This window comes from Scyliorhinus torazame, chromosome 10, assembly GCF_047496885.1.
Source record: "Scyliorhinus torazame isolate Kashiwa2021f chromosome 10, sScyTor2.1, whole genome shotgun sequence".
Taxonomy (NCBI): Eukaryota; Metazoa; Chordata; class Chondrichthyes; order Carcharhiniformes; family Scyliorhinidae; genus Scyliorhinus; species Scyliorhinus torazame.
The window spans coordinates 33,869,674-33,882,500 of NC_092716.1; the positions used below are offsets into that span (position 1 = coordinate 33,869,674).

The 12,827-nt window shown below is 53.7% G+C and overlaps 1 long non-coding RNA gene across 1 annotated transcript in view; it reads left to right on the forward strand.

Annotated features, from left to right (window-relative positions):
- Positions 1–6: 6 nt before the first annotated feature.
- Positions 7–12,827, forward strand: part of LOC140430454 (uncharacterized) — a 43,033-nt gene continuing 30,212 nt past the window's right edge. Inside the window, exon 1 of the long non-coding RNA XR_011949425.1 lies at positions 7–159. This is a non-coding gene — a long non-coding RNA (uncharacterized lncRNA). The remainder of the gene's footprint in view (positions 160–12,827) is intronic.

Here is a 12,827-nt window from a genome sequence, read left to right on the forward strand (position 1 = left end):
TAACGCGCTCGGCCCCGCCCCTCCGGGCGACGTCACCGCCGGCGCAACAGAAGCTCCGCTGACAGTGCGGCGGGTCGGCGGCGGAGTAGTATTCCCGAGCGCTCTCTCTGCAGCAGCTCATCATGGGCGTGGCATGCAGTCAAATGAGGCCCCACAATGGTAAAGTAAAGTAAGAGATGGTCATCAGTTGGCACCCAGCATTTCGTTAATTTTTTTTGGTTTTAAAATTTATTGCCGGATGATTTACATAAAGACTAGGCATGATGTGGAGATCATTCACCTGAGGAAGGAGCAGCGCTCCGAAAGCTAGTGATATCGAAACAAACCTGTTGGACTTTAACCTGGTGTTGTAAGATTTCATAAAGACTAGGAGCAGCAGTAGGGCATCTGGCCCCTCGAGCCCGCTCCGCCATGCAATAAGATCATGGCTGATCTTTTTCTGGCCCACCCACTCAACATAACCGTTTATTCCTTTACTGTTCAATAATAAGAATCATCTTTTTGTTGTCACAAGTATGAAGTTACTGTGAAAAGCCCCTATTCCTCACATTCTGGCGCCTGTTCAGGTAAGCTGGTACGGGAATTGAACCCGCGCTGCTGGCCTGGTTCTGAATTACAAACCAGCTGTCTAGCCCACTGAGCTAAACCTGCCCATTCAAAATCAATCTATCTTTGCCTTAAAAACGTTTATTTATTTTTAAATATAAATTTAATGTATCTAATTTTTTTTTTCCAATTAAGGGGCAATTTAGCATGGCCAATCCACCGACCCTGCACAACTTTGTGTTGGGGTGAGACCCACGCAGACACGGGGAGAATGTGCAAACTCCACAGGGACAGTGACCTGGGGCCGGGATCAAACCTGGGTCCTCAGGGCCGTGAGGCAGCAGTGCTAACCACTGCGCCACCATGCCGCCTGCCTTAAGAGCATTTAAAGAGAAAGCCTCAGCTGCTTCACTGGGCAGGGAATTCCAGAGTCACGTCCCTTTGGGTGAAGAGGTTCCTCCTCAACTCAGTCCGAAATCTGCTTCCCCTTATTTTGAGGCTATGCCTAGTTACGTTCATGCCACCCAAGTGCCAGGCAACGACCTTCTCCTACAAGAGAGGATCTAACCATTGCCCCTTGACATGCCTCACTAGAATTATCATTGCTGAACCCCCCACAATCAACATCCTGGGTGTTACCATTGATCAGAAACTGAACTGGACTAGCCACATTAATACTGTGGCTACCACGGCAGTAACTCATCTCGTGACCCCCCAAAGCCTGGCCACCATCTACAAGGCACAAGTCAGGAGTATAATGGAATATTATCCACTTGCCTGGATGAGTGTAGCTCCAACAACACTCAAGAAGCTCAACACCATGCAGGACAAAGCAGCCCGCTTGATTGCTGCCCCTTCCACAAACATTCAATCCCTCCCCCACCAACGATCAGTGGAAGCCATGTTTACCATCTACAAGATGCAATGCAGGACCTCACCAAGGTTACTTAGGCAGCACCTTTCAAACCCACGACCACTACCATCTAGAAGGACAAGAGCAGCAGATACCTCTACCACCTGGAAGATCCTCTCCAAGTTACTCACCACCCTGACTTGGAAATATATCGCCGTTCCTTCATTGTTGCTGGGGCAACATGCTGGAACTCCCTCCCTAACAGTACAGGGGGTGTACCCACACCAGAAGGATTGCAGTGGTTCAGGAAGGCAACTCACCACTACCTTTTGAAGGGTAACTAGGGATGGGCAGTAATTGCTGCCCTAACCAGCGACTCCCACATCTCGTAAATGAATGTAAAAAAAAACTCCCACTCTCAGGACATGTCCACCAGCAGTGGTAGCACAGTGGTGTACTATTGTGATGGAGTGACCCAGGGATTAGACAACATTGATGCCACACCTGCTGAAATCTTAAGGCATTAGGTCAAGCTTGGGCAAAGATACTTTCTTCTGATTACCACCTACTGCCCTCATTCAGCTGATAGAATCATAGAATCCCTACAATGCAGATGGAGGGCATTCGGCCTATCGGGTTTGCATCGACCCTCTGAGAGAGCACCCTACCTAGGCCCTTAATCCCACCTAACCTTTTGACACTAAGGGGCAATTTAGCATGGTCAATCCACCTAACGTGCGCATCATTGTACTGTGGGAGGAAACCGGAGCACCCGGAGGAAATCCATGCAGACATTGTGAGAAAGTGTAAATTCCACACAGACAGCCACCCGAGGTCGGAATTGAATCCAGGTCCCTGGCTCTATGAGACCCCAATGATAAACACTGCCACCATGATGAATTACTTCTTTTCCATATTGAAGGCCAATTGGAAGAAGAGGATAACAAGGACTCAGAATGTACTTTGGCAGGGATACATCACGAAGTAGCACCACTACTGACTGAGCTGGCCACGTCCTGAAGGGCATAACTACCAGACTGGACCTACGCCAGATGATTGGAGAACTAACACGTGGGAATAGCCAACTTAACCTAAATCTCAGCAATTCACCGATTCATGACACTTTTGGTAGGAGTGATCACGGAATAGTCCTTGTGGAGACAAAGTTCTGTCTTCACATCAAGGACACCCTCTGTCTTGTGTGTGAACCTACCAATTAGTAAATAGGACAGATTTCGAACTGATTTGGCATCTCAAAACTAAATATTTGAGGGCTCACGTGATGTGAGCGCGGGAACGACTTGTGTTTTCTTAACCCTTTATTTTATCCTGGTGCACATTTGGATTGGATTTGTTTATTGGATTTGCTTATTGTCACGTGTACCGAGGTACAGTGAAGTATTTACTGCGAGCAGCTCAAACAGATCATTTATTAATAATAATAATAATAATAATCTGTATTGTCACAAGTAGGCTTACATTAACACCACAATGAAATTACTGTGAAAAGCCCCTCGTCGCCACATTCCGCCGCCTGTCGGGGTACACAGAGGGAGAATTTAGAATATGCAATTCACCTAACAGCACGTCTTTCGGGATTGTGGGAGGAAACCGGAGCACCCAGAGGAAACCCACGTATACACCGGGAGAATGTGCAGACTCTGCACAGACAGTGACCCAAGCTGGGAATCGAAACTGGGACCCTGTAGCTGTGCAGCAACAGTGCTGCCCACTGTGCTACCGTGCTGGTATCGTCCTGTTCTAGCAAAAGCCATATTGATTATGTGAAATGTGATCTGTGTTACTCCTTTTACTGTGTTGTAATCCTTGTAGCTATGGGAAGGGAATTCTTTTTGGACACCCCTTATCGTGTATAATGAAGAGAAGTGGACCCACGGCAGGGTGATGGGTGTTTGGTTGGTGTGGAGTTGATTGGTAGAGTTAGTTAAATCCTCAATGAGGTTGAAGACAGCCCACCAGTTAGAGCTAACTGTATCGGGTTTTTATTTTGCTTTTTGTTATTTTGAATTTAAAGAATCCGTGCTAGTCTCCTTCGCTGACCTGGCAGATTAGATATCCTGGGGAAGAGTGGGTTCCTTCTGACTTCTTGAAAGTGGAGACCTTTTTTGGGAGTCTTTTTTTCTTCAGAGTTATTAGAAATTGAATAGCTGTGCACACCAAAGTGGGTTTGGTCAATCATTAACTGATTTGTTGAAGAGAGAGACTGTTTGCCATGCCTCTATGTTGTTGGAGCCCTTCCCTCGTTTGGGGTAGGTTTGATGGGAAGTTAGGCGCCCTCCTCCAAGCGGTCTTAGATGGTGGTTTCCTGAATGTCGTCCTTGTTGTGGTTAGGTTTTCCATGTGGAAGCAATGTTTGTGTCTCTGTTGAGACAACGCTGTCATTTCTCTTAATATCCTTATTGTGATACCGTGTAGTGTGGGTAGTTGGTTAATATTCTTAGATCAGCTCAGGCATTCTTCCCTTATGCTTTTTCCCCCCTCTTCATCTGAGTGAGCGTGGTTATAAATCCTGGTCCGGTATCCTAAGGGAGGTTCCCCTTATTGTACTGGAGAGTGGGGATTCAGCCCACCTTCCCTGGGCACCCAATGTCTTGACAATTCTCTTTGGTGATGGGATCTCCTCAGCTGGGGATAGCGTAACCCTTTTTTTCTTTAATGTAGATGGGGGTGATGCACTGCCCTGGGTGTTGTTGGTGAGATGCACGATTGGCTGGGGTGTAGGTTTTGGGGTGTGCTGGGGGTATTGATTTTTGTGTGTCAGAATGTACTGAGCTAGGCCAGGTTCAGTGGTGTGGTTGGTACCCTGTTGCTCCCTGGAGCTTGGGATGGTCCTTCTCAAAGGCATTCATTAGGGACATCCTGAGAGGCTGGAGTTTGCTCCTTCTGTGCTCAGGGACCTGGAGTTGAGCAGAGTCCTGTTCTTTGATTGATATCCTGTTGCTCCCCTAATGGTCGGGACGTTTTCTTGCTTGAATGAGCAGCTTGTTCTTTTCTTCATTACTGGGTGATGTGCGTGCGCTGGGGGAATACAGGCCCAGGATGGGGTCCTGATCTTTTGTTACCCTGTGACCTACTCTAGTTCTACTTCTTCCTTTTTGTTTTCTTGGGAGGTGTTGATCATAATCCAAACATGTTACTGCTGGACCTCTCTGCATAAATATGTGGAATGATGTTGGTTCTGTGCTGGGCCTGATTTGCATTGTGTGGTGCATATGCAAAATCCTTCGAGAGCTGATGTTCTCATGCTTTTTGTTGTATGTTTCCTTATTGTTTAGGAATGGGTATAAATAATCCATGATTGATTCCTGCATGGGTGCAGATGGGTCTGGTATCATAGAAGAGGAGGTTGTGGTGTATCATTTGGTGCCTCCGGCGCTTCTAGAGCGGAGGAAGATATATATTGGTGCGCGTCTGAAGATGGCGGTTAAACCTATCCTCAACCCTCATGGCAATTGCTACGTGGGAGGGTGTGCGCCATTTTACCATGTTTTCATCTTGTCCAGCTTCTCCCTTGTACATTGATTGGGCTTATAGAGGCATCAGGTTATGTCTACTAATTGTATTGAGCTAGTTATACCCCTGTTCTTCTGCTTCTCCCTGTATTCATGTGTGTGGAGCTTGAGGTATAATATTTGTGGTTTTATTGCATTGTTTGTTAAAATATAAAACCTCAATATAGTTTTTTTTTAAAGAAGCTGAACATTCATGAGGTGCTGTGGACCATCAGCAGCAGCAGAATCGTATTCAACCAGAAATTGTAACCTCATGGCCCAGCATATCTCTCAATTCTACCATTATCATCAAGCCAGGGGATTAACCCAGGTTCAGTGAGGAGTGTGAAAGAGTAGGCCAGGAGTATCTAAAAATGCAGTGCCAACTGAGTGAAGCTCCGGCAAGGGACCATACACATGATAAACGGCGGAAGCAACATGCTGTAGACAGAGCTAAGTGATCCCATGATCAATGTTCTGCAGTTCTGCCACATCCAGTTGTGAATGGTGATGGCGATGGACAATTAAACAACTAACTATTATACACCTAAGGAGGATTAATAATTATTCTATTCTTAATGAAGGTGGAGTCCAGCACAAATGCAAAGGTATGTACAAGACATTTGCAACCATCATCAATCAGAAGTGATCTATCTGGGTCTTTTTTGATACCGTCATGGATTGATGCATCTGCAGCAGGCAGGTTGATGCGGTTGAGTATGTTTGTCCCCCTTGTTGCTTCCCTCACCACCTACAGCAGTCCCAGTCTAGCAGCTATGTCCTTTAGGACCCAACCAGCTCGGTCTGTGGTGGTACCATCAACACACTCTTGGTGATGGACATTGAAGTCCCCCTACCCAGGGTATATTATGTATCCTTGCCACCTTCAATGCTTCCCGCAAGTAGTGTTCAGCAGGGAGGAGTGCTGATTCATCAGCTGAGGAGGGAAGGTATGTGGTAATCAGCATGAGGTTGCCTTGTCCATGTTTGAACCCGGTGCAATGAGACTTTGAGGTCCAGAGTCGATGTTGAGAACTCCCAGGGCAGCTCCCTCCTGATTGTATACCACTGTGCCATGTCTTCTGGGTCTGTCTTGCCGGTGGACCAGGACAAACCCTAGAATGGTGATGGTGGTGTCTGAGACATTGTACGGTATGCTTCAATAGTCTGTTGGACATCTCTCCCAATTTTGGCAAAAGCCCCCAGATGTTAGAAAGTAGGACTTTGCAGGGTCCACAAGGCTGGGTTGACCGTTGTCGTTTCTGGTGCCTAGGTTGATGCTGGATGGTCTGGCTGGAGCCCTCCGATCAGGCTGACCTCTTGGAATGTTCTGGGATTGAAAGGGCCAATAAAGAGGCCCTGTGTTTTTGCTCACTGAAAGAGTTTGAAGGCAGTTGTGGTGTTCATGCGAGAGATGGTGGCGGACCAGGCAAGATTGAGGAAAGAGTGGGTGGGGCTGGTGTTTCATTCAGGTATGGATATGGGGGGGGGCGGGGGTAGTGGTGTTGGTAAGTAAAGGAGTGGCTTTCGCGCCGAGTATTATTGTGGGTGATCCCGGAGGTAGGTACACTGAGTGCTGAATTTGGGTGCATTTGAGTGGGATAGTGAGAGTTTGGTGACTGAGGGATATTGAGGGTTAATTTTTATCTAAAGTCTAGTCTTTCTTTCATTTAGTTAATTAACTTAAAAGTTGCTGTTTGGTTTAGACCTTTTATACGGCTTGACTACTCTAATTTAACAAATAAGGAAATATTTTTGTATATGCTTTTTTGCCTTTTTTTATTTTTTTGTTTTTTCAGTGTTTTTTGTGAGTTTATGACCTGCACGTTTATCTACACGTGCAGGATTAGGCCAGCATCCGCTACTGACACTGGCGTGATGCTGGGTGTGAAAACCAAGTAAAAGAACATAAAGGAACTGATGGTTAAACCAAAAGAGGGGAGTGCCCCAAAACAATGAGTGGAGCACAGCCCAAAAGGAACGAGAAAGGAAACAAAAACTTATCACAAACCCGTTAAAATAAAGTGTGAAAATCGGGGTTGATAAGGCAATCCAGCCCCTGCGGTGCCCACCGAGCACGGAAGGCCTCGCATGCTCCCTCTCCAGTGACACCCGGCCGCAAACGAGGCCGCGGAAGAAGGGCAGACAGGCTGGACGACCCCCTGGGTCGCCCTCTGCCTGGACCTATAAATGGCAAGTTTGGCCAGGCCCAGGAGCAGGTTCACGAGGAGGTCCTCCGCCTACCCCGCCCCTCTCCGCACCGGATGCCCGTAGATCAGGAGCGCGGGGCTGAAGTGCAAAGAAAACCTCAACAACAACGTTGTCAAGAAACCAAAAAGGGGGTGCAGCCGAGGACAGGCAACATAAACGTGCTCCACGGTCTCCACCAGGCCACAAAAGTGGCAGGTCTCTGGCAGAGCCGGGAAGTGATTCAAACGATAGTTGCACGGCACTGCCATGCGCAGCACCTTCCACCCCAGGTCCCCGAGTTTTATGGGGAGGACACCTCCGTAGAGGGACCTTCAGTGGGGACCTCCGCCGCAGGATGGCAACGAGGCACGCCAGGGCGTGTCTGGGCGGCGGGCGAGGGCAAGGAGGTGGAAAGTGTGCAACAGCAGGCCGTATAGGAAACCCCTCCATGCAGTGTGAAAGGGAACGAAGGGTATTTCTGCGAGGCGGCTGGGGCTGTGGGGTTTCGGGGGTTTGGGACCAACGTGGAATTCCGTCCGAGCAGGGGTCCGCTCAGACGGGGTACCACCGCACAACCGCGCCGTCTCAAGTCCAAGTGTGCCCACGGGGCCGAGCACGACCGTTTTGAGGCCTTGGATAGCATTGGCCGCGCACCGGACAGACACCGCTCCGCGTCTGGCTAGCTCGTAGGGTGCCATCCAGCCCGCCTCTCTGCCACCCAGCACATCCCCGATGGTGGTCACCCCAGCATCCAGAGCCCTCTGCTCCGCCAGCCACCTGAATGGATATTGGCGGAGGTGCGGATTCCTGAGCAGCGGCTCCCTTACGACAGCCACTACTCCTGACGGGGGAGAGCTGCGGCGCGTGGCGACTGTGTTCCAGACTTTGAGAAGGTCTTGGTACAAGACGGGCAGCGCCAACAAAGAGTTCCGAAGACCATTCCGGTCAACGAACAAGAGCTGCACGTCGTAGTTCAGGCCGTGCACCTGGCGGAAGAAATACGTCGCCAGGGCACACCATCATGGAGGAGGCTCAACGTACAGGTATCGCTGCAGAGTCTGAAGGCGGAAAGTCGCAATCTGGGTCCGAAGGGCGTCAAACCGCCCTCCGCAATCGGGAGACTCTAGACCTCCGCAGCGACCCAGTGCAATCCTTTGTCCCAGAAGAACCGAAGCAGGGTTCTCTGGATGTGTGTGACAAAGTCAGGGGGAGGGGTCAAAGTGACCAGCCGATACCACAGCATAAAGGCGATCAGCTGGTTTATGACGAGAACTCGACCCCTGTGGGACAGCACTCGGAGCAGTCCTGTCCAGCATCCCAGGCAAGTGGTGACCTTGGTCTCCAGCTCCTGCCAGTTCGCCGGCCAGGCTTCCTCTGCGGGCAAAGATGGACTCCCAAGTAGAGGATGTTGGTCCGACTCCAGCTAAAGGGCCTGAGCTCCTCCAGGAGGGGGTCCATCTGCCACGGACCGACCAGGAGTCCGGAACATTTAGCCCAGATGATCCTAGCAGAGGACGCGGCGGAGTACACAGCCTGGCACTCTCGCATCCTCCATAGGTCACCGGGGTCAGTGAACATGAGGAGCACGTCATCTGCGTAAGCCGCGAGGACCACCGCTATGTCCGGCTCGCGCAGAACCAGCCCCGACAACCTCCTCCGCAGGAGGCACAGGAAAGGCTCCACGCACACAGAATAAAGTTGGCCGGACAAGGGGCAGCCCTGACGCACCCCTCCCCCAAAGCGAAGAGGTGCCGTCAGGGACCCGTTCACCTTAATCAGATACTCTGAGGCGGCGTACAGTAATTGAATCCGGGCGACGAAGTGCGTCCCGAATCCGAAAGCTTGCAGAGTCCCGAGCAAATGCTCGTGCCCCACCCTGTCGAAAGCCTTCTCCTGGTCAAGAGACAGGAAGGTGCTCAACATACCAGTCCTTTGGGTAAAATGAATAACGTCCCGGAACAAATGGATGTTATTGTAAATGGTTCGGTCCGGGACTGTGTAGGACTGGTCAGGGTGAATCATGTGGTCCAGCACGGGGCCAAGGTGTAAAGACATCACCTTGGCAAAGATTTTGTAGACCGTGCTGAAGAGGGAGACCGGTCGCCAGTTTTTAAGCAGGCGGAGATCCCCCTTCTTGGGGCATCTCCTCGGTCGCAATACATTCCCGCAGGACCCCCGCATAGTCGCTCCCCAGGACGTCCCAGTACGTCCTGAAGAACTCCACGGTCAGCCCATCCAGCCCTGGGGTTTTGCCCCATGACAAGCTGTCCAGGGCGCCGGTCAGCTCTTGGAGGTTGATGATTTGATCGAGCCTCCCAACGCCCTCCGGGCCGACCTGCGGCAGGTCCTCCCACAGAACTCTGCAAGCATCCTCGCTGGACGGATCCGGAGAGAAGAGGTAGGAATAAAATTCCCTAATCAGGGTCCTGACCCCATCTGGATCCGAGACGAGGGACCCGTAGCGTAGCAGCGGCCAGCAGTGTAGAAATCTGCCGACGGGCCCTGCGTCCTCTTTCCAGCGAGTAGAAGAAGGGGGAGCCACGGTCCATGTCCGTCAGGAGACGGATCTGCGACCGCACGTACGCGCCACGGGACCCGACAAGTTGCCGGTCCCGCAGCGCGCCCTTCTCTCTGTACACCCGCCCCAGGGCCGGGTCCTCATCGGGCAGAGCAAGATGTGACTCCAGATCGAAGAGTTCCTCAGCCAATTTGGCGATCGTGGAGTTCCGCCCCACCGTAGACCCCTTTGTGTACCCCTGACAGAAGGCGTGGACGTGAGTCTTGCCCATGTCCCACCATAGCCTCAAGGAGGGGAAGCCACCCCACTTCCTTCTCCAGCCGGCCCAGAAATGGCGAAACACCTGCTCCACAGAGGCCGTCGGAACGCTGGGCAAGTACGTCTTGGAAATATAAAGACGGTCGATTCTGGACGCTCTGGACGGAGGGCGCACAAAGGTGTACACCCGCAATTTAGGATGGAGAGTCCGCCCAGACGTCCACCAAGTTGAAGGACCTAACCAGGTCCCGCAACTTCACCACCGCTGGCGAGCTGCGCTGGACTCCACGACGGCCCTTGTCCTGGAGGGTGCAATTAAAATCCCCTCCCAGGACGATGCACTCGCCCACCGGGATGGTGCCTAGAAGAGTGGACACTTTTTCGTAGAAAGTCGCCTACTGCGGCCCGGCCAGGGGAGTGTAGACATTCACAAAGTGAAGCACCACATCCCCGTCGCAGACTGCTAAGTGCAACAGACGGCCTGGCACTGGCTCCTTGACCCCCAAGATCTCCGGCTGAAAATGTGGAGCCAACAAGGTAGCCACCCCGCCCGAATGTGGGGCCAGGTGACTCATGAAGACTCCTCCTGGCCACTCCAGGGTCCACTGAGCTTCATCACCCGGAGTGGCATGGGTTTCCTGCAGGAAGCACACCTTCCGTCCCGAAGGATAGAGAAGAACTGGAAACGGCGATGTGCGTCCTTGCTGCCGTTGATGTTGAGGCTGGCTATGGTTACCTCCATGTCAGTAGTAGTATGTATCCATCGCCAATCACCTCAGTGCACAGAGTGAGTGGAGGTTCAACGCCCCCTCCACACCCTCAGGAGCCCTGCAAGGAACAGAACAGCTCGGCACTGCGCCCCCTGGTCCTGATCGAAATCACGAGCCTCTCTGGAATAGACGCGGGTGGACTCAAGGAGCAGCCCCAGATTTCCCCAGCTGTCCAGGGCCAGACGCACACAGTCCTGGTGACCACGATGTTTATTCAAAAATGCTCGGAGTTCTCCCGAGGAGATGAGGGGAGACTCGGTGGCGGGTGCGAGGGTGCCCTCTGCCTCGCTGCAGAGTGTCTAAATCCTCCTCCTCACCCGTCACCGAGCAGCCTTCCTCCTCCGAGCGGTCACCACCTGAGCCCGAGTCCCCCGCCACATGGAGTGTGGCGGGCAACACGGGCCCACCGGCTAGCCCTAGGCCCGAGTCGATCCCACCCCCAGGATCGTCCTCAGGCAGGTCCTTCGCAGGCTCCCCCCGCGATTCAGGGTCCGTGGGAGGCGGCTGCTCTGACCCCGCCTCCACCGTCGACGCTGGGCCCTCGGAGAGACCCGGGAACAGCTCCGGGATGGAACCTGGGAACCCTGGCATCGTCTGCACGGTTGTGGTGAGCGGGGAGCCTTCCACGCCGTTGCCCGCCCACGACCCGAATATATACAGGTTCTGGTGGCTGCCGCCGGCCCCCGGCGACAAACAAAAGGAGGCGACCGGGGAGTAAAACTACACCGGGCGGAACGAGCCCTCGGGGGTCTCGTCTCCGCCCGACCCCAGGCCTCCCTGCTCGGGGGACGACAGCAGCTCAAATGGTTCGGGGCCTCCTCCCTGGCCTTGCTTCTCTTACATCTCTGCATGGGACCGGGTGTTAGGGGGATGGGGATGAACACTGGAGACACCCACCCCCCCCCTCACCCAGGGGGGGGGGCAGCAAGATCCACCCCTCCCTCCTGCCCGGACAGACGGCGCTTGCGGGGAAAGGGTGGCTCGGGATCGCCCTGCTGCACGGCCTCTATATCTGGAGAGCCCTCGGCAGCGTCTCCCTCCCCCATGTCGCCCGGCCCCTGGAATTGCGAGGAGGTCGGGACCATACACAATGTCACCGCCGCCCCCTGGAGCCCGGTCGGTGGTCTCTCTGGGCACATGAGGTTGTTGCGGGGCAGCGGAGACTGGAGGTGACAATAAAATGCCAACCAGCTCGGGGTCGGGCACAGGATCCCCGCCTCCCTCTGGAGCCCGGTTGGTGGTCTCCCCGGGCCCCTCCGGTTGTTCAAGGGAAGCGGCGCCCCGAGACGAGGCTGCGGCCGCTGAGCTGGTCTGGACAGGCGTGGGGACAGCGGCCGGGACTGGGCCTAGGTCTTGGATGGCGCGGTCTAACCACCGTGCCTTCCGCTGTTCCAGCGGAGGCTCCCTCCCCCCCCCCCCCCTCCCCCCCGCCAGCAGCCGTGGTGTTATCGGGGACCGGCTGCTGGGTAGACGAGGAGGAGGAGAGGGGGGCAGTGCCAGCCACGGCGGCTGTCAGGGTGGGGCAGTTGCGGCGGAGATGCCACAGCCCTCTGCAGGCATGGCACCGCATGCCATCTGCTGACCAGAACACACTGTGTTCCTCCCCTTGGTGGGAGACCACAAAATCTCCCTCCGTGACCTCCTCCCGGGTCAGGCGGATGAAAGCCTGATGCTGGAAGGAGTATACATGACCTCGGGTCTCCCTGCTCGGGGGATGACGGCAGCTCAGACTCCTGGGCGGCCTTGGAGACCGCCCTGGCTTTCTTTCTAACGGGGCTGGGCGTCAGGGTGATGGGAATAAACACCGGAGACACCCAACCCCGCTCGCCTGGGGAGGGGGCAGCGAGACACACCACCTCCTCCGGCTCAGACAGGTGACGCCTGCGGGGGACAGTCCCATCTTGCTGCAGGACCTCCAGCGCTGGAGGGCCCTCGTCAGCATCGCCCCCCTCCGCATCGTCCTGTTCCTGGGGCCGTGGCGAGGCCGGTGCAGCCTCCAGCTCGGGGCCAAACACAGGCTCCCCACCGCTCCCCGGAGCCCGTGTGGTGGTCTCTCCGTGCCCCTCATGTTGTGTGAGGCGGCGGTAACCCGAGGTAAGGCTGTGGCCTTGGAATTGATTGAAACGGGCAAGAGGTCAGTACCCGTGATGGGGGCCAAGGAGTGAATGGGTCCTTTCCGA